The sequence below is a fragment of the Lutra lutra genome, chromosome 5 (assembly GCF_902655055.1).
Source record: "Lutra lutra chromosome 5, mLutLut1.2, whole genome shotgun sequence".
NCBI lineage: Eukaryota > Metazoa > Chordata > Mammalia > Carnivora > Mustelidae > Lutra > Lutra lutra.
This window is the reverse complement of record NC_062282.1, coordinates 151,920,750-151,941,322: the sequence shown is the minus strand read 5'-3', so window position 1 is coordinate 151,941,322 and position 20,573 is coordinate 151,920,750. Positions and strand designations below refer to the sequence as shown.

The 20,573-nt window shown below is 44.4% G+C and overlaps 1 protein-coding gene across 2 annotated transcripts in view; it reads right to left on the bottom strand.

The window, feature by feature from the left end:
* The window catches only part of CNOT6 (CCR4-NOT transcription complex subunit 6), a 70,997-nt gene extending 57,783 nt beyond the window's left edge, over window positions 1-13,214 (bottom strand). For both annotated transcript variants that reach the window (XM_047729842.1, XM_047729843.1), the window contains exon 1: window positions 13,089-13,214. The gene's annotated coding sequence lies outside the window, so the exon portion shown is untranslated. The remainder of the gene's footprint in view (window positions 1-13,088) is intronic.
* Window positions 13,215-20,573: the final 7,359 nt, after the last annotated feature.

The following is a 20,573-nucleotide window of genomic DNA, read 5'->3' as shown; positions in this document are numbered from 1 at the left end:
GAACTATTCTTTGTAAAGACCTGGAAGATCATCCAGAATGATTTCTGGTCCTATACCATCTTTAAAACTATGATTCTATGTCATCCCCTATCCCATCACTGCCTCAACTCTGCTGCTAAGACAACATTCAAACGTCTCACTTTAGAATTCAAAATATTCTACTTTTCCAGACTTTATTTCAATACTTTTCTTTTGATATAACTGGCAGACAACTGCCATCCTTCAAATATGCTCCACTATCTTCTTTCCATTCCCCGATTATGACAAAAATACCACACCACTACATGAATGCCACTTGAAAAACAAAATAAAACAACAACTAAAAAGCCTCCCTCTTTGAACACAATCCAAACAATAATTTATTCACAGGTACATTAAAAAACTGTGCATAACAACAAATACTAAATTAACCTGGATTTTGTTCCTACCAAGATGTGTAAGACATTTAAAATGTAAATGTCATATAAACAGAATAATTTGATACTTTAAAAAATGAAAACAACTGAAATTTTAAGTTGATGGTAATTATGGCTGAGATGGCAGGCCTAAATTACTGTAAATTACTTACTTACCTTCTGTTTTTTCCAGCTGTATTAGTTGAAAAACACATGAAAAACACGTGTCTGTAAATAAAACCAGCTAGCCCCCTTGGACTACATTCTTAAGCCTTCTTTAGAGTCTCAACTTAGTTAAGGCACTGCTACATCGCATTTTAAACCCCAACCATCCTCTCAATGTGATCACAATCTGTTTTCTTTTTCTCTCCAGGTTTCCTTCACAACTGATGGGCCAATTAAAAGTTTACACAAATGATAAACTTCATTCAGAAGCTATCCTTAGTGGTAAAACTATCACCAGGTCTGTCACCAGTTCCCTGTGGCAGGCAAACCAAACATAAAAAAACAACGTAAAAGCAATGTAAATCCTAACTGCGGATCTGTAGAGTCAAGAGCTAATCTTCTATATAGCCAACGATACTACTGCAGGTATCTTACAACTCATGATAATCTCTCAAAAAGGTTATTTGAATTGCACAGGAGACAGAATAAAAGCTAGTAAAAAACACACAAACAAAAAAAAAAAAACCAAAAAACAAACACAAAACCCAAGGTACGAAAAAAACCCTACTAAAAAGTGACACTGTCATTTGGTTTTCTAAACTTCCTTCCACTATGATCCCCACCCATTTTCCAAGCCAGAAATAGGGGTACTATCCTTAACTCTTTCCCATGCAACCCCAGCCTTCACATCCCGTCCGCAGTTCCAGCCCACTTTAACTTCCTAAATCTTCCTCTAGCCCACTGTGCCTCCATTCCTGGGCTCTTCCCGGAGATATGAGCTAATCCAACAGCCTCAGATCCACGTTCTTCTGCTGCCCTCTAACTCAAATGCAGCCTAGACACTATCCAGAATGACCACCTAAAAATATAAGTACATACCTCAAGGTCCTAAAACCACATCTCCTTCATCCTTGTACCCATGAACTAACACTGCACCTGACATAAAGGAGGCTCAAAGATGAGTTGAGCTAAACAGAGGAGACCCCGGCTCATTTACAAAACAAAGATTTTTGACCTGACTCCTGCGTGCCTCTCCAGTCTTAGCCAATCAACTCTCACTTACTTCTCACAACACTCCACGCCTTAGCATGTGCTATGGCTCCTGCCTGAAAGGCCATTCTCCCCGCCCTCCAGATACCTCAGGGACTCTAGTCATCCTCAAATGCCAAATCAGATATCCAACTTCAAAAAGGTCCTTCTTCCCTATCCCTCGCAAACACAGGAGCTTATCATGCCCTGCTTTGAGCTATTCCGACCCTTGAAGATATTTCTCTAATAGTAAGTTTAACTCCACCTTTTTTTTTTTTTAACGTCTCACTCACCTACTCTAATATAGCTCCTTGGCTTTGTATTTTAAATATTTTTTTAATCTCTTCAGAGCCTGAAAAATGTTAAGTAATTGGTGAATAATTGTAAAAATTCAAGGAGAGAAGCTGCGATAGTTTAAAAATTAAAAAAGAAGAAACATTTTGTAAAAGACAAGTGTACTAACAGAAGCAGTGCTGATTTTACCACCACCAAGAAAAACTAATATCTAGGTTTCTAATCTTGAAGGCAAAATCTAGAAAAAACAGACAGAAAGGACCAAAAACTGAGAATACTGGTTCTAGGACAGCCTGGGAAAAGACTCAAGGGGACAGCCTTAAAGACTTAAATTGTATAAACATAACCTCAGTGACACACTCTAACAAAATAAGGGCAAACCCTGAACGGATGGGGGTAATGGCAAAACTTCCACGTGCCTATCTGCCACAAGGCACTAGGCAGAAACAACAAACAGTACTTGCACACCCACCACGTGGCAGGCCTATCTGGCCCTTTCGTGTACATTATCTCATTTAACCCTCAGGACTCCTGTAAGTAAACACTATTATTCTCCTTACAAACACAGGGAATGTCCAGAGAATGAGTAACTTGCCTGAGGTCACAGAGATACTAGTGGCACAACTATGATTTTAACCCAAGTTTGATCCACAGATCTGTGCTCTCAACCACTATGCAGTCATTTACCTGTATCCTCCTCAATTTAATTCTCAAAGCAACCCATGAGGTCTAGATGCTATCCTCATTTTATTTTAGGTGAAGACACAGGGTTTAAATAATCTGCCCAAGATCACACACGCTTTGTAAGTAGTAGCACTGAGGTTTGAATCTCAGACAATCCAGGCACAAAGCTCCTTACACAAGCCTAGAATTATGTCACTGACAAAGCCAAGATCTCATGCTCCTTCTCAAATATTGTATTGCTGAGACCATGTTTCCTTTATAGACGTCTCATCTTCCTGGGCTATTCCAGACCTGCTTTCCCTACTCCCAAACTCTGCCTAATACTCTAAGAGAGCAGAGCTCAAACACTATCACCTCAGAATGCTTACACACTCTTAAAAATTCATAAGTACCTCAAAGAGCTTTTATTTATGTGGATTACACCTGTCAACATTTGCCATTCTAGAAATTAGGAGAAAATTTAAAGTATGTATTAACTCGTTAAATATAAAACCTACCACTTTAGATAGATCTTATCTATTGGGGCACGTGGGTGGCTCAGTCGTTAAGCATCTGCCTTCAGCTCAGCTCATGATCCTGGGGTCCTAGGATCAAGCCCCGCCTGCATTAGGCTCCCTGCTCAGAGGGAAGCCTGCTTCTCCCTCTCCCACTCCCCCTGCTTGTGTTCCCTCTCTCAATGTCTGTCAAAAAATAAGTAAAATTTTTTTAAAAAAGATCTTATTTATTTGTCAGAAAGAGAGAGGGAGAGAGCGAGCGCCCGCCCGCGCACAAGCAGGGGCAGCAGCTGGCAGAGAGACAGGCAGACCCCCTGCTGAGCAAAGAGCCACCCAGGCATCCCAAACCTACCACATGTTAATAAACATTTTCATGAAAAGTAACTGTCTTCAAAAACAAAGTACAATACCATGAGAAGGACACTGTCTTACGTTCTTGCAAATCCCATTAATGTACGACATACTGAAAGACAGCTTGATTCGCCTATCTGCTCTGAAGTCAATCTGATCAGATACCACACATTTTTTTAGGTTCTGGAAAACTCCACTATACACTCCTGAGAGAATAAGAATGAAAAAGACAGGGACGCCTGGGTGGCTCAGTTGGTTAAGCAGCTGCCTTCGGCTCAGGTCATGATCCCAGCGTCCTGGGATTGAGTCCCACATCGGGCTCCTTGCTTGGCAGCGAGCCTGCTTCTCCCTCTGCCTCTGCCTGCCACTCTGTCTGCCTGTGCTCACTCTCGCTACTCTCTCTATGACAAATAAATAAATAAAATCTTTAAAAAAAAAAAAGAATGAAAAAGACAAATAACATCTTAGTAATATCTCTAAGAACTTAAGGTTTCTATAGCCAACTCCTCCTCCCCCCAAAATCTCATACACAACTTCTTTAAATCTTTTCTCAAGTAGTACAAAAATAATTTTCAGTACAAATTGGTTTAACTAAAATTTCCAATCAATAAGACCTCTTTGAAAACAGGGATCTGGAAATTACGGTAGAATATTCCTCCAAAACACAGAGCTGAACAGTAGGATAGAGTTACCAAGATCAAGCTCTAGAAGGAAAAGACTGGCATCTGCATGCACAGTGCCCAGCCTGTGACAGACAGCCTATAACATCCCGGGACCACACTGCTGTTAAAATGCAATTCTAACCATGTGCACATGCCCAGTAACACAAGTGAATAAAAAATACAGTCAGAGACGCACGGAGAGAAGCTTCCTATGCAACGACCATAGGAAACCACTAATTTTAAAAGCCAAAATTGGTTCAAATACTAGCAATTTCATTCAACCCAATACATTAACTCAAAATACAACTATGAAGATATCCCAAGTATGTCATCCACAAATTTCAACTCAAAATAAATACAAGTATTTGTCAGGTTAGGTTTTTATTCTCTATATTTGAAGTCAAACATACAGAATGAACAACATTCTTAGACAAATACAACCTGCCATCTAATCAGCAAAAGCTGAGTGCCCACCAATAAGCAAGGTGGCAAGTCAAAATCATGACTTGTGGGTAAAACCTCACCAAGATCAAAAAGTCAAGTTGAGGGAAATTGGAAGGGGAGGTGAACCATGAGAGACTATGGACTCTGAAAAACAATCTGAGGGGTTTGAAGGGGCGGGGGGTGGGAGGTTGGGGGAACCAGGTTGTGGGTATTAGGGACGGCACGGACTGCATGGAGCACTGGGTGTGGTGCAAAAAACAATGAATACTGTTACGATGAAAATTAAAAAAAAAAAAAGAAATCCAACAATCTTAGTCTTTGTTCTGGTACTTTTAATATAACCCCTAAAGTATTTCCTATTTAAAAGTTTTGTATATGCCACCAAAAAAAAAAAAAAAAAGGCAAGGCAAGCAAAACCATCAATCCTAAATGTGCTCCTTAACATGAGATAAGCAACAACCATCTGGTTTATAGCTTCAGCACCAAATGATGGATACCAGAAGTCTTCATTTCTTTCTTATCTTTTGTCAGATTTTCCATAATCTATTAGCTTCTCCCTCTCTTACAACAACTCATAATAGTCTGAGGACCACTATTTAGTGGGGATTTTGGTTTCTTGGGGCACACAACATTTATTCCAGCTGCTCATTCATATCTACAATCATTTGGGAGGTTTTAATGTACCGGTAATCAGTTTAACCCACTAGTCCTTTTTCCCCTAAAAGAAATTATTCATGAAACACTGACCTTACAATCATCAAGAAGCCTATAATAACACTAGAAATTGCTCTAAAGCTACTAAGTGATGTTTCAGGGGATTTGCAAAGAAATCTAAAGCAACTCTGTTCAAATGGGAGTTTCTCTATACATGGCTTTTTGACTACATATGTGACTGCCTTTTCCTACAGTGAAATGCTTTAAAACTTGATTTTTGGCCAGTATGAAAGTCTTATGTGGACTTCCATGAGGTTTTTGATCCATAACCTAAAAAAGGAATCACAAATATTAAGAATCTGCCAGGTAGCTCTATTCCATCAACATGATTAGCTACCAATGTAAACAGTTACAAGTTTGGGGCAGCAACTGGGTTCCTCCGTATTATCAAATCTGTATCAAAGGTCCATTCTAAGCCACATCATCATGAGTGTGTGTTACGATGGAAGTGAGGGGAGTACAGTGAAATTAAGAATACAAACCAGAGGGTGCCAGGGTGGCTCAGTGGTTAAAGCCTCTGCCTTCGGCTCAGGTCATGATCTCAGGGTCCTGGGATCAAGTCCCGCATCGGGCTCTCTGCTCAGCGGGGAGCCTGCCTCCTCCTCCTGTCTCTCTCTGCCTGCCTCTCTGCCTACTTGTGATCTGTCTGTCAAATTAAAAAAAAAAAAAAAAAAAAAAAAAAAAAATACAAACCAGAGTCAAACATACCTATATCAAGAAAGATGGATTTACATTCATCTTTAAGGCTAAAGCTTCCTCATTTATAAAATGATATCTAACTCACAATTTTGGTACAAGGATTAACACATGTAAAGCACAATGCCTATCACATCGCTAGCATTCAAAAAAGCTAATTTTTTTTCTGTGACTACATATCCCTAAGTCTGAGTTTCTCTAGTTTCCCTAAAATTAGAAACGAAGTGCTAATTCTTTAGATGTCCCAAATACAGTTTTCACATTGAACAATTTTAGATGAAAACATATGAAGAGCTATTGTTCCACAAAACATGGCAGTTAGCTTCACCAGATCCTGCTTTGTGAAGCTGTGGTGTTTGCACGCAACTATATACAATCTCATGAAAGAAAAAATTGCCCCCCAAAAAGCTGAGTGCATATAGTATTTTTTACTTAATGTGGATAAATCTTCATTTGTTTAATCTTCAATTAGCGGGACTCCTCTAGTATCTTTTTTCGTCTATCCCACCACACCTCCCCCACTCAAAATCTGCCTAGGTAAAAAAATCTATATACAACAGCTAGATGTATCCAAAGGAAAACCTCTAATACTCTTTTTGGATACAAAGATCACCAGCCTATTTTCTTTTTGTTAGATCACCAGGTGCTGGCTTTGTAAGGCATACATTTGTAGCAACTAACTTTGAAAGAAAATTACTATGCCTGATGATTCCTTCTTTGCTACTATTCTACACTTATGGGTACCTGGGTGGCTCAGTTGGTTAAGGAACCAACTCTTGATTTCAGCTCAGGTCATGATCTTGTGGGATTGGGCCACAGGGCTCCTTGCTCATCGGGGAGTCTGCTTAGGATTCTCTCATCCTCTTCCTCTGCCCCTCCCCTGCTCTCTCACTTGCACTCTCTCTCTCTAAAAAAAAATAATAAAATAAAAGTGCATCAAACGTTTAACTCAACTTTGGACTGCTGAGCACAGGACAAGTACAAACTTAGCAAGGTGTATGAAAAGTAAATTTTTAGTCTTCCACTAACTTAAGACTGAAAGTTCTAACATTATGATTTTACATCAGATCCACCTCCAATAAGGAAATTTTCCTGTTTCTGAACTCCCATAAAATTCCACAAAGAACATAACTTTATGTGACCAAATAAAAAGGCAGTCATTTAAGCCAATACATCAGGGGAAACTCAGAAATGTAAACATACATATTAGAAATTTATTTCCTGTTTTGGACTTAAAGAAAACATAAGGCTGGCAACCAATATAGGTGTCTATCTTCTCCCAACCCTGTCTCTTCTTTAAACTATTACTTTCTTTTCCATTTTAAACTTTTCAAACAGCAGTTTGTAACCTTTTTCTTAACCTCCCATTTGCTTAAAACCTAACCTACAGTCTGACTTCTACCTCCCCGGTCCCAGAAATATTTGCTCTGCTTATATTCATATAACTGCCATATTCTACTAAACCATTCTCAGAACTCATCCTACCCTAAATCTGGCCATCATTTGTCACCACTGAAAACTCCCTCTTGTTCAGCACTCCTAACTCTCTTGGCATCTGTAATTTTGCTCACTCCTATTCTCCTACCTCGTTAACCATTTTATTGCAGCCCTGTCCAAAATGTAATGTTGGCTGCTCCTAAGGATTCCATTGGTCCTTTTCTCTTCCTGTCGTATACAAAGCTGAGCTCCATGAGTGTGTTTCAGCCTTAAGGGTATATATACTTTCATTCTCCTCAACAGGGGCCATAATTCTCAACTGATTCTCAAACTGATTCTCCCCCAAAAAGGTGAAAAGCATTTGTTCATACACTCTTCCCAAGTGATCTTCTAACTTCTAAAACTAACTATATACTGACCAAATCTATAAAATCCCCAACCACTCTCTGGTCCAGAAACCTATCAGACATATCCACCTAAATATCCCACAGGCTATGTGAAACTTAGAATCAAAAGCAAGCTCTTCCACTTTTCTTGCCCAAATCTGCTCTTTTTCCTCTACTTTCCAAGTTAAATCATACCAAGTTACCCAAGATAAAAAACTTCTGAATGGTACTCTGTTTTTATAAGTCATTGCTTATCTGTCACTAATTCTAACTGGTATCTTTCAAAATTTATCCTATTCTTTTCCAGCTCCTGTTATGTCCTTGACCTCTCACAAGGACTTAAACGAACTCTCTGGCCCCAGTTTCTTGACTCTTTTCATCCAATCTCCATATTTTTACTATGTGTCTCCTGGAAAAGTGTGTCACAATTTCCATACCCCTATCCACTTAACCTCTCAATGGATCTCCATTAAAGTCCCCACACTTCAAGAAAAAGCCTAAGACTCTTCACCAACTCTTTCTGACCACTCTTCCTGTCCCTCACATCCTGGCATCCTATGTTTCACAGCCCAAGTTGTATGTAACCTGACTTTGCACATGCCTCCCCTCCATGAAAAGTCCTACCTGGCCTGACAAGTGCCTATCTGCCCTTCAAAATTCAGCTCAAAGACCTCTGAGATGACTCCATCAAGTTTCCCAAGCAGAATTAGCTCTTCCTTCCTTAGCATGCCCCAAATGCTTTGTATATATTCCTCATTACTGTATAACCTGATGAGTGCTTTATTGGTTCATTTGTCTTTATACCCCACTATAAATCCACTTGGGACAAAACACCATAAGCCCCACAAGGATAGCAAGTCTATACATGGTGCCTGACATATGGGTGTCTGTGTATTTTTGGAACTGAGTTTTAGCACTATTTTAAAATGCTGTATTCAAGTATAATTAGTTCTGCTATACTGCTTGTTCTGAAATGTGAATTTGTTCCAATGTGATTGATATATCAGGGAATGTGAGCACAATGCAAAATTCTCATTTGCATACCATTTCCCATTTGCATCTACCACATTACATGAAGGTAGAAAACTGCACCCAGCTGAACTGAGCTGTGCAGAAATACAGAAAACACACACACTTCAAACACTACCTGCCCCCTCAGTTCTCCCTGTGTGATATGAGCCACACCCACCCACCCACATCTGGTGTTACTATAACGTTCCCGTTGATTTCAGGTAACCTGCCTTCTACCATTTCATAGGAACTCAAAAGCAGCAAACCTTTCCATGCCCATTTCCATAAGCAAACCAGGTCTTTCTCAATGTAAAGTGCCACATTTATTATAGTATTTATATATTCCTTAGCCATTTCATATGTGTAAAACTGTGTTACCATTTTCATCAAGTTTGTTTTTAACAATGAGCCACTAAGTTTTTGAACATTGTGTTTTGATCTCATTTTCCCTGCAAGCCTGTAGTTTCCACTGTACAATTATGCATACCATGGTAACTTTCAGAACCTATATGCTGCTTCACAAAAGAATGGACTACATAAACTATCAGCTGTATGATGAGCTCTTAGACTTTAATAAAATTTCAATATTCCGGGGCGCCTGGGTGGCTCAGTGGGTTAAAGCCTCTGCCTTCAGCTCAGGTCATGATTCCAGGGTTCTGGGATCAAGCCCCACATCGGGCTCTCTGCTCAGTGGGGAGCCTGCTTCCTCCTCTTTCTCTGCTTGCCTCTCTGCCTACTTGTGATCTCTGTCAAATAAATAAATAAAATCTTAAAAAAAAAAAAAAGAAAATTTCAATATTCCAACTGCAGTAAATTACTGGAAAGAAAACTCTGCCCAAGTTTCACATACATACAGCTCATGTCCCAACCGACTATTAGAACAGTCACAACCTTTACACTTGGTGCCTCTCACTTCTGGTAAACACTTTTCTCCAGCTTGGGCTCCACAGTCCACCTAAGCCTAACTAACTCAAAAAACAAGTTCTCCCTGCCTGAATTTTCAAGTATACCATATTATGGGTTTCATTGTTTTGACTGCTTTTAACTTCTTCTAAAACATCCTGACAGTTTGATTTTAAATTACCCTGTACTGTAGAGCAATTGGCCAAACCTTCAAGTCCATTATAAAAGGAACTACAGAACACAACAAACACTATACCCAAGTTAAAAAGACTGAGAGTCACTAACCCCATACTATTTTCCTATGTAGGGCCTCCATTCAATCCTCCACACTGATCCCATAGTATATAAATCACCTTGCTCCCCTAATAAAAATATTTTGGCTCCCTTCTTTTAGGATAAAGATATGAACTTCAGTTTTAGATGAGCAAGCATGGTCCTTCAAAATCTAGGACACAGCTTTGCAGGCTCATCTCCAGTCCCTCTCCCTGTCCCAATATCACCTCACGATGGGACATACCCTAACTTCTGGTACCTCATGCACCCACCATTCCCTTGTTTGAAATGACCCCCTCACCCCAGTCTGACAAACACCTATTCTGTGTTATTTCCTGTAAACTGGTCCCACACCTTCCACAAATTCATTCAACCTTTCTTCCATTCTCTCATAGCATTTTTTACGCCTACAACACCTATAGACTACACAGTAAAAATGAAGAATTCATTTCTGAATTTTCAGGGTCCGATGCTGTGTCCAGCATATACTATTCCTTGACACATAAATGAAGTTATCAAAAAAATATAAATGGATGAGGGAGCGGTAAAGACCCCACAAGGGTAAGGTTAAGGCAATGCATATATGAGTTCCCATTTTGGACCCAAATAACTTTCTCCTCTTTAATTATTCAAATACAAAAATATAGTGAATTCCAACTCTAATGCACCAGGCTCCGTGTACAGTAGGTCTACAGTTTAATTCATTTGGTATTTGATTTCGCAGTGTTTTCTTAACCACGCTTTGTTGCAAAATAGCTACCTTCATAAAGTGAGAAGCAGGCAAGGTTAAAGAAAAAAGTACGTCAAAAGGGGAAGCTACGGATTTGAAAACTGAAATTGAAACTTTTTTCTAGACAAATAACATAAGTTCCATTCACAACAAAAAAGTGTACATACCACAAATCCAAGTCTCTTCTACATTAAAATACGTATCTTTAGCCGAACCTATTTGGACTTTTCCAAAGTGATAAACACTTCAAAAGCAGAGTTTCCCAGTGTACCCTGCACCTGGGAAAGTTACAAGTGTGAGGATACTGGTCACTCGCCCCTCATGGCCCAAGGGCTACAGATGTGAGGGCACTGACCATCTATTCCAGTATGCCTTACATACATGATCCCTTTCTACTGCACTACGGTAAGAAAAACCTTATGCTTCACAGAATATAAGAAGCTTAACGTGTGTATTGTGGGATGCCTAAGCACTGACCACAAGGCATATTTATGCCTTTTTTTTTTTTAATTTGCGGTCAGGACCACGTTGTATAACCAACTCCATCTCTAGTCAAGAGAAAATAAGTCTGAAATTTCCCAATAAGTGTAGTTTTAATGTGCCACCAAGATTTAAGAAACCTGAAAACACCTACAAACCAAACAGGCATTCAAAAGGGCTTCTTCATCTACATTTGCACAGATCAAGACATTTCTGAAACTCTGCAAGCATCAACTTCCAGAACGAATCTTCTCAGTCTCACGAGAATATGTCTTCTACCGCACCCTTATTTCAGACTATTTCATTTAGTATCTTGTTCACCTGCGAACTGAAGAGACACAACGACCACAAGTAACTTCTACCCATTAAAACCCTTCGGCCCTCCCCAAAGAACTGATCTCCAGCAAATACCTCACACTCTCCTGTGCTTTCCTTCCTAACTGCAAGCACCTTGGGCGAGTCACGTAAACCTTTCTGGGTCTCATTTTCCATAACGGTAGCTTTTCAAAGATTTTGTTTAGAGCAGGTTGATTGGACTAGATCACTGGTCTAAAAATACTGAGCAATTGTCATTCTAAAGTCATCACACTCTGAAGATGGTGGTAACTGCTCTGACAACAACTACAAAGAAAGTCTTCAGAACCTTTTGACGCATGACCACACCAGCCCCAGCCCCGAGAGCCTACAAAACTGTTGTGAAATGGTAAACTCTAGCGTGCTGTGATAAACACCCAGAGTTACTGCGGCCCCGTTTTAGTTCTCACTTGTCCATATTCCCTTCCATCCTCTGCAAAGTCAAATCTCCAGACACAAGAATGCAAGAAATTCCACACTAGCACTAGTGAGACAACCCACCCAGAAAACAGGTAAGTACGGGAACTCAAATTCAAGCAGACTGTTTAAACCGGGTCAGCTTCACACAGTAAATCCAAGAAGGTCAAGCAAGAGGACTATTCACAATGTTGACATCTGCTGTAACAATTAAAGAAAAGGTCACAGGTGAAGAGCAGACTCCTTGGGGAAGCGGAGGGAGGGAAAGCGTCAAGGGGTGGGGGGGCGGTTTCCAGAGAAAATGACCACTGGCGTTTAGAAATAAAAAGGGAGAGGGGCACCTGTGTGGCTAGTGGGTTAAGCCTCTGCCTTGGGCTCAGGTCATGATCCCAGAGTCCTGGGATGGAGCCTCCCATGGGGGAGGGGGGCTCTCTGCTCAGCGAGGAGCCTGCTTCCCCCTCTCTTTCTGCCTGCCTCTCTGCCTACTTGTGATCTCTGTCAAATAAATAAATAAAATCTTTCAAAAAAAAAAAAGAAAGAAAAAAAGGGAGAGCCCAGGTTGGGGTTACAGGAGAAAACTGCTTCAAAGTAATTAGTTCTGCCTCCAAGCTGTGAGCAATACTAGAAATCCCTTCATCTGGCGCTAAGTGCCTCTTCAGCCAGGTCCTTGTCACTCCCATCCCCTCCCCGGAAATCTGCGTTAAACTGAATTTTAAGTACTTTCGGGATGCGGGGGGTCAACAGTTGGTTTCCCGCGTTGCGGTAACTGCGAAGTTCCACACTCCACGACGCACGATCCCTCACGGCCACTCCGCCAAAGTTGCCAACCATCCTGGCCAAGAGTCCCGGACACCCCCTCGCCGCCTCCGGGCGGCCGCAGTCGGGGTCCCCGGGCCAGGGCGCCCCGCCCCCGCCCCCTGCGCGCCCCCGCCCTCGCCGTCAATCAACGCCCCCCGCCCCCCGGCCGGGCGCGGGGGGCGCGGCCTGGGGCCCGGCCGTATCACCACGGAGGCGCGTCCAGAGGCCCCCAACAGCCGCCAGCTCCGCCGCCGACAGAACTCAAGTGGCTTGCGCCACGGCCCCGCGCGCCTCGGTCCCGGGCGCCGCGACGGAGCGGGGGCCAGTGCGGGGAGCAGCGCCCGGCCGGGCCTCGGGCCCCGCTCGCTCACCTCTCGGGGTGCGCCGCCTTCCTCCGCCGCTGCCGCCGCCTCCTCCCTGTGAGTGCAGCGGGGTCTGACCTGTGGAACCACCATACCAGTCCCGCCCGCTGCTGCAGCGCCGCCGCCGCCGCTCCTCCGCCGCCTCAGCCGCCGCTCTTTGTTCCCCCTCCGAGCGCCACCGCGTCAGCCGCCCGCCTCAGCCGCCCCGACGGGCCGCCACTACGCCTTCCCGCCCTGTCGGCCCCCGGCCTCGCCCTCCTCGCTGCGCCCGCTGCCGCCTTCGCCTCCGCGCCGCCGACGCCGCCGCCACCGACGCCGCCGCCTCCTCCTTCGCGCCCCCCTCGTTTTCATTGAAAGCAAACAAGCATCATGGCGGCGGCCGCCGTCCCCCAGCCAGCGAGCTCCCGGACCGCCGCCGCCGCTCCAACATCCCGGCCGCCCATTGGCCGCCGCCGCCGGGCGCGACCATTCGTGGTCCGGAGGGGTGGCTCGCTCCGCACGCCGCTCGCCAAGCCCCGCCCCTCGTGCCCCCCCGCGCTGGGCGAAGGTGGGCCGGCCCGGCGCGAGCGCGCCTTCGCGCTCAGCTCTGCGGCTTCTCTCTTGCTCCGTCCCGGCTCTCTCCTCTTCTCCACCGGCCTCCCTTTTCCGCATCTGTTCCCCCCGCCGCCCTTTTTGGGCTTGGGCTGCTCACTTTTGTCTCCTCTCTCCGCTCCTTGCCCTCCATCCCCTGCGCCTTCGTTCTCCCGGCCATCGCGTGGAGACGCGCACCGGCTCTCCGACTGGACTTGAGCCAGCGCCTGTGATGGGCCTCGAGAGGAGACACTCGGTCGTGCACAGTCAGACGCGTGATGCTCCTTCCTGCCTGGAATATGCAGGAAAACGTTAATTAGCGTCCCCTTTCGGTCCCGTAACTTAAGGGACAGTTCTGCTGGTGGGATCCCAGCTCAAGAAACTGTCCGCGGCTGCCTTCGGGAATCCAGCGGTTCGGTGCACGTGGTGGTTGGAGGTGAGCAGAGATCGATGGTGATGGTGCGGGCCTCGGTGCACGTTAGCTGGTTAGCTGGTTGAGGCCCTGCGCTGGAGACAGAATGTCGAGATGTATTAGGCTCCACCCTGTCCCGAGTAAGCTCCCAGTCTAGGAAAAGAGAGAAACATCCAACGAACAAATCCTCTATAGACACCCAAGCCGAGGGTCGTGGTGAGGAGGAAAAGGATCGCCGTCTGCCCACTACAGGGGAAACGAGGATGGGCCATGGTCTCCTTCCTGAAAAATCCACCCTGAAGAAGTGGGTGTGAAATGGGTTCCGGGAATGAACAACAGCAACAAAGTGAGACACCCCCTCCCTGAAGGCCGACTTGGGCTACGAGGACATGCTTTCTGCTGGGGCAACAGAGAACTGGAAGAGCAAAGAGAAGATTGGAGGACCAAAGCTGTTGGAGTTCTGTGCTTGCCTCTCTTCAGCATGACCTGTATTCTTCCAAGAAATCAAGTGACAGCCCAGTCTTCAAGTGCCAGAGGACCGTGGGCAGGGCAGGGCAACACCAAAGCCCCAGGGGGTGGGGGAGTGGAGATTGAGAAAACAAGTGCAGACTGACCTCTGGGCATCCCTCCACATCCTTCAACCCCAGACCTCCCAGTACTGGCCCCGCAGTCCCTGCTATTCAGTATCACCTGGCTGAGGGGCTGACATCCTTCTGGGTCTCTACCCCCATTTGAGTACTGTGCCCCGGCAACCTGTGTTTTAGCCTGGACAGAGGGATGCCTTTTTGTAATTCGTCTGCCAAGAGGAAACTACTTTTTACAGCTGGCACAGTTTGTATGGAGGAGGGGAGTCCGCAACCAAAAACTTGGTGCATAAAACAACTTTTTTTATATCTCATGATTCTGATGCCCACCTAGGCAGTTCTGCTGGTCTCACTGGGGGGTCTCATGTCTATTTGTGAGATGGTGGCTAGGGATTGAGTGTCTGCCACATCAGGGCCCCCCAAGGAGACCTCTATCTCTGTATAATGTCTCCTCCTCCTGCTTTTCTGGGGCCTCTCCCCACCCCCCAGGATGTCCTACCTAGCAACCCAGGATTCCACAAGGGAGGAAGAGGTAGCAGCAGGCCTTCTGAGGAATATCACATTTTTGGTGTTCTATTGGTCAGAGCAGTCACAAGCCCAGTCCAGGTTCAGGAAGAGAAGACGGAAACAAGGCAGGAGCTGCACACACATAGAGGGAAGATGGACTTATCTGGGGCCATCCCAGTAGGCTAGGTACCAGTGGCCCTGCCTGAGCACATCCTGTTCTTTCAGAAGAGAAACCATCAGATGTCTCGCTTTCCCAGATTCACATCAAAGAGCCCCTCGTGTTAGGCAGGACCTCCCATTGCAAGTTATAAAACCCCAACTCAAATGGGCTTTATGCAGAAAGAGATCATTATGCCTTCAGGTGTCCCATAACTGAAAATTTCAGGCATCATGTGATGTCATCAACAATCAATCTCACTTGCCACCCCCATGACTGTGCTCCTCCACACAACTGTCCTCACACAGGCTTTGTTAGCAGGCAGGGAAGATGGTCAATAGCATCTGCTCTTACCATATTCTACCAGTTTCTCTGCATGGATAGAGAGGGTACTTCTTTCCTCATTGTTCCAGCAAAAAGTCCAGGACAGGCTCTCTTTGGCCTGGCCTGAGCCCCATCTCTTCCCCATGCAGCAAGGTGTGAGGTCAGCCCCACATGAACCAGATGCATTGAGAGTGGGGAAGGGGTTCCTCAGGGAGAGCTGAGGACAGCCAGAGAACAAGAGCAGATTCCACCTCACCGCTCTTGGAAGGTTTCTCTAGAAAAGTTGGTCACTGTCTCCTCAGGCACCCCACCATTTTTCCCTCCATGAGGACACTTAGTAGATGATGTTCTCACCTCCCCTGCCAGGCCGTGAGCTATGCGTAAGTCTGGCTCATGTTGTTGCCTTCATACCACCAACTGGGGCTGCTTTTGAGGCTTTCCAACCTGCAGGTTTTCCCAGTTTCTTCCTCTATTATGAGAACCTTACTGCTCAGGCCCAGGGGTAGGCATGGGACCCAAGCAGGACCCATCTGGGATCGATTAATGAAAATAGGAAGAGAATCCTGGCTCCACCGGGAGGCTAAGTGAGGACAGTATGAAATGGTGGCGACCAGCGCATCTTCCCACCACGTGGAGAGATGACAGATGATAAAGAGAGAATGTCTTGGTGACACAAAGCCTTGGTACTGGATGCCAACGTCCCAGTTGTGGTAGTCTTCCTTTTAGCCTGTGACCTTTCCCAAGGACATGTCTGATGAATGCATTTTTTTGCCTAAGAGTTGAGCTTCTACCACTTGTGATCAGAATACTTCTAATCTGATGCTCACTTAATGTATTGGATAGTGGGTGGGTGGATAAATAGTAAAGACAGACAGCTGAATGCCAGCCCTGATCACCGATGTTGCTCTGGTGTCTATTTCTCACGCATGGCTGGAGCATTGGAATTCAAACTCAGGATCAATGTAGGATCTGGACCATAACTTTATAGGTCCAGCAACTAGAGTCATCAGAGAACAGGAGCAAATTCCACCTCACCGCTCTTGGAAGGCTTCTCTAGAAGAGTTGGTCACCCTCACCTCAGGCACCCCACCATTTGGGGTGGGGATGGGTAGAGTTGGTCAAACTGACTATAGTAACTAAAATTCACGGGAGGCTGTCTAATGAAACAGGTTCCAAGGTTTATTTGCAAGACAAAGCCAACCACTGTGTAACCAGAATGTTTGCTGTGGAAGATCTGCACATCTTCAGCCCATAAGGAAGTACAAAGTCATGCTAGAGGTTGCTTGGTGAGCCCAAAATATGGATCCTGGCCACTCAGCTTTGACAATCTGATGCCTTCTCTCAGGGCAAGGAGACTTGCTGGCTAGGAACCAGAACTAATGACCAAAATCCCTCATCCCCACCCAGTGTGGAAGACATGGATCCACCCTGGCCATCTGTCTCTTCTCCAGCCTCAAGGCCTCCAGGCCACAGTTTTCTCCATATAGGTCCTTTGCCCATTGTTTTAACCTGCAGTTGATTGAAAACCCAACTCAAACAGCTTAAGATAAGAAAGTAGTGTCCTGGCCCAAATGGCTTTAAAATCTAATAAATAGATACGAAATATACACAAGCTTTAGGTGTGGCTTGATCTGGGGGCTAATGCCTCTCTCAGTTCTGCTCACCTCCACATTGATTCTGTCATCAGGGGACGCCCTGAAGCAGAATGGATCCCAGCTCCTACCAGGTCCAAGCCCAGTGGGAGAGCTTCCCTCAGCAGATAAATAGACATCCTGGATCTGACTATCATCTTCATGCCTGAACCAAATGTCACGTTCAGGTCAATGTCCTACCCTGGCCAGGAAGAAGTCATGCACCCACTCTTGGGTCTGGATTGTCTTCAAGCTCACTCAAAGCACATATGGAAAGAATTGGGGGGTCCCCAAGAAACTGAGGATACTTTTGCCAGAAGAAAGGAATGATGCAGGAAGAAGCAGAGGTCTACCAGCTGCAGCTGCTCAGACCCCCTGCCAGCTGCTTCTCCAAGAACCCATCCAGTCCTGGTCTCACTCCTAACACAGAGTGAGGAGAAGGTGCTTCCATGCCTCAGAATGTGGGAGGCAGGTTGGGGCTCTTCTGTTTCAGAGCTTGGATGCACTCCCTGAAAGACTCACTTTAGAGAATTAATGGGAACAGGGAAAAGCTGCAAATCCATTTCTGTTTTTAAGTGTATGTTTTTGTTTTTTCTGAGACCAAAACCCCCTTTTCTCTGTTATAAAACTAATTTGCAGTCATGTTTTAAAAAATAGTTAAAATCAAACAGCAGAAAGGCATGAAGAAGAAAGTAGATATCTCAACTCTGGCCCCGCTCCAGCCACACTCCCTAGAGATTTGAATTGATTGCAGTTGCTTTGGCCTTAAATAATGAAACAAAACAAATAAACACAGCCAAACACCTTCAAGTATGCTTACTGGATGAGGTACTTACTGACTCTGAGACTGAAAGTCCAAATGTAGGGCAGCCATTAGGGTTATTTGTTTTAAAGCCTATGGGCAGATTAATCACTGATACTACTCTGGACAAAAAATAATTTGTTCCTTTGCTACTTATTATGGGATATGTGGGGTGTTGGAGTGATGCCAGGAGACTGAATGTGGGTCTCTCCAGAGATGGTTGGGGCCATAGGGTTTCTTCGGGGAGGGGGGCGCTGAGGTGACAAAAGTCTCAAGTTTCTTTATGAACAATTTGATTTGTGGGTCACTTTCTGAATTTATTAGGATTTACGATTGATTCAGTTTCTAGAATAGAAACCTGACTCATAATTCAAGCAGAAATAGGAACTTACTTCCTCAGGGTAATGCTCACTGCTCTAATAAATAGATACAAAATATATTGCTTGTGTAACAATCCTTTCAGCAGATGACTTTCTTCCATGTAGAAAGATCTGGGGACCTGGGCCCCTTCCTCTTGTGGCTTTGTCATCCCCTAGGACAACAGTTCTTATGGGGGGTGGGGGAGGGTCCATATACTCCCAAGGGATCTGTGCACAGACCTCAAGGTGGGAGGCTCTGTACCCATTTGAGAATATTTTCACATTTCCTGCCATTTTGAATCTAGGTAACAATCCCAGGAAAATGAGTAGTACCTGTAACTATCACCAGTGGAAACCTGATAGTTCAATATCCTATCATAATCATGATAGGATATTAAACTGTCATAAGCCTGACAGTTCAATATCCTATCATAATCATTGGTGAGATCTTCTCACACACACACATAATGAAGTTTTTCTTTTTTGATTAGGGTGAAATTCACATAACTTAAAATTAACTGTTTGTTTGTTTGTTTGTTTTTTAAGATTTTATTTGAGAAAAGGAGAGAGCACAAGCAGGGAAAGTGGAAGGCAGAGGGAGAGAGAGAACCAGACTCCCCACAGAGCAGGGAGCCTGATGGGGGCTTGATCCCAGGACCCAGGATCATGACCTGAGCCAGAAGCAGATGGTTAACCCACTGAGCCACCCAAGTGCCCCAAATTAACCATTTTAAAGTGTACAATTCAGTGGTATTTAGTATATTCACGATGTTGAACAACCCTCTCTATGTGGAAAACATTGTCATCATCCTAACTGAAAATGTTGGGGATATCTTGAACTATCATTCTCATTCAACTACTACTTTGAAAATGTGGTAGCTATTAGAGCCTCCAGTAGATCTTGTTACTTGATATGCTATTCAAATGCATAAATATTATGTCATAATGCTTAGAATATTTTGGTAACTGTATTTTGGAGTAACTGATTTCCTTTGTAATCCTATGTATTTTTTTTAAAGATTTTATTTATTTACTCGACAGATCACAAGTAGGCAGAGAGGCAGGCAGAGAGAGAGAGAGGAGGAAGCATGCTCCCCACTGAGCAGAGAGCCGGATGCGGGGCTCGATCCCAGGACCCCAAGACCACGACCCGAGCCGAAGGCAGAGGCTTTAATCCACTGAGCCACCCAGGCACCCCTGTAATCCTATGTATTTTATTTTATGCTTTTTACTTAAAAAGAAACATTGTTCTGTACAAGGGTCTATAGACTTTACTAGACACCAAGAAGCCTCGTGGCATAAAATATGTGAAGAATCCCTGCTCCAGGCTTTGAAGCCCTGTGTATCTATCTGGTAAACAGGACAGAGAAAGAGCTAGCTCAGCTTGAAGCCACCCATAGCACTCCTTCCCACACTCCAGTGATGAGAACTAGTCACGTATCCCACCAAATGCAAAAAAAGACTTGGGAAAGATTTCACAAGCTTGGGAAAGAACTTACTTGATTCTGTCTGAGCTGATTCTGTCTTAGCAATGAATCTATACAATGGAGGGAACAGCATGAATTTTGTTGAATGACCATCTCAGCCATGATCACCCCACTGGGTACCAGATATCCACATGCATACTTCTTCCAACAAAGCATACATCCTCTTCCTGTCCCCAAGGAAGGCCCCATCTATCACTCCCTCCTTCCCTTAGTCCTTCTGTTGTCCTACTACCTGGAGCTTGAACCTGCCATCTCAGACCATGAGAATGAGCCCATGAAGTCAGAATAAAAATGGAAGCTGGAAGAAGCCTAGTTTCTGAGCGCTTCATGGAGGAGAGGCACCATACCAGCTCTAGGCTGAATTCCTTCAGAATCGAGCTGTGTATTTGGCAGGAGATAAGATTGATGTCCTGTCATGCAGAAACCAAAAACTTGCTGACAGAAAAGTAGATCGAGAGTGTTGCCTTCCAAACCAAGTTGATTATTTAAAAAATGGCCTCAATTTCATTAGATTGTGAAATTTGGTGATGAGCAGACCACAAGAGCAAACAAGGAAATGACTCAAGTCTTAAGATTTTAAAACTGTGTCCAGGCAAGATCTTTGGCTATGAGTACTCTCATATGGAATTAATAAAGCACAAATAGAATGGAAGCCTAGTAG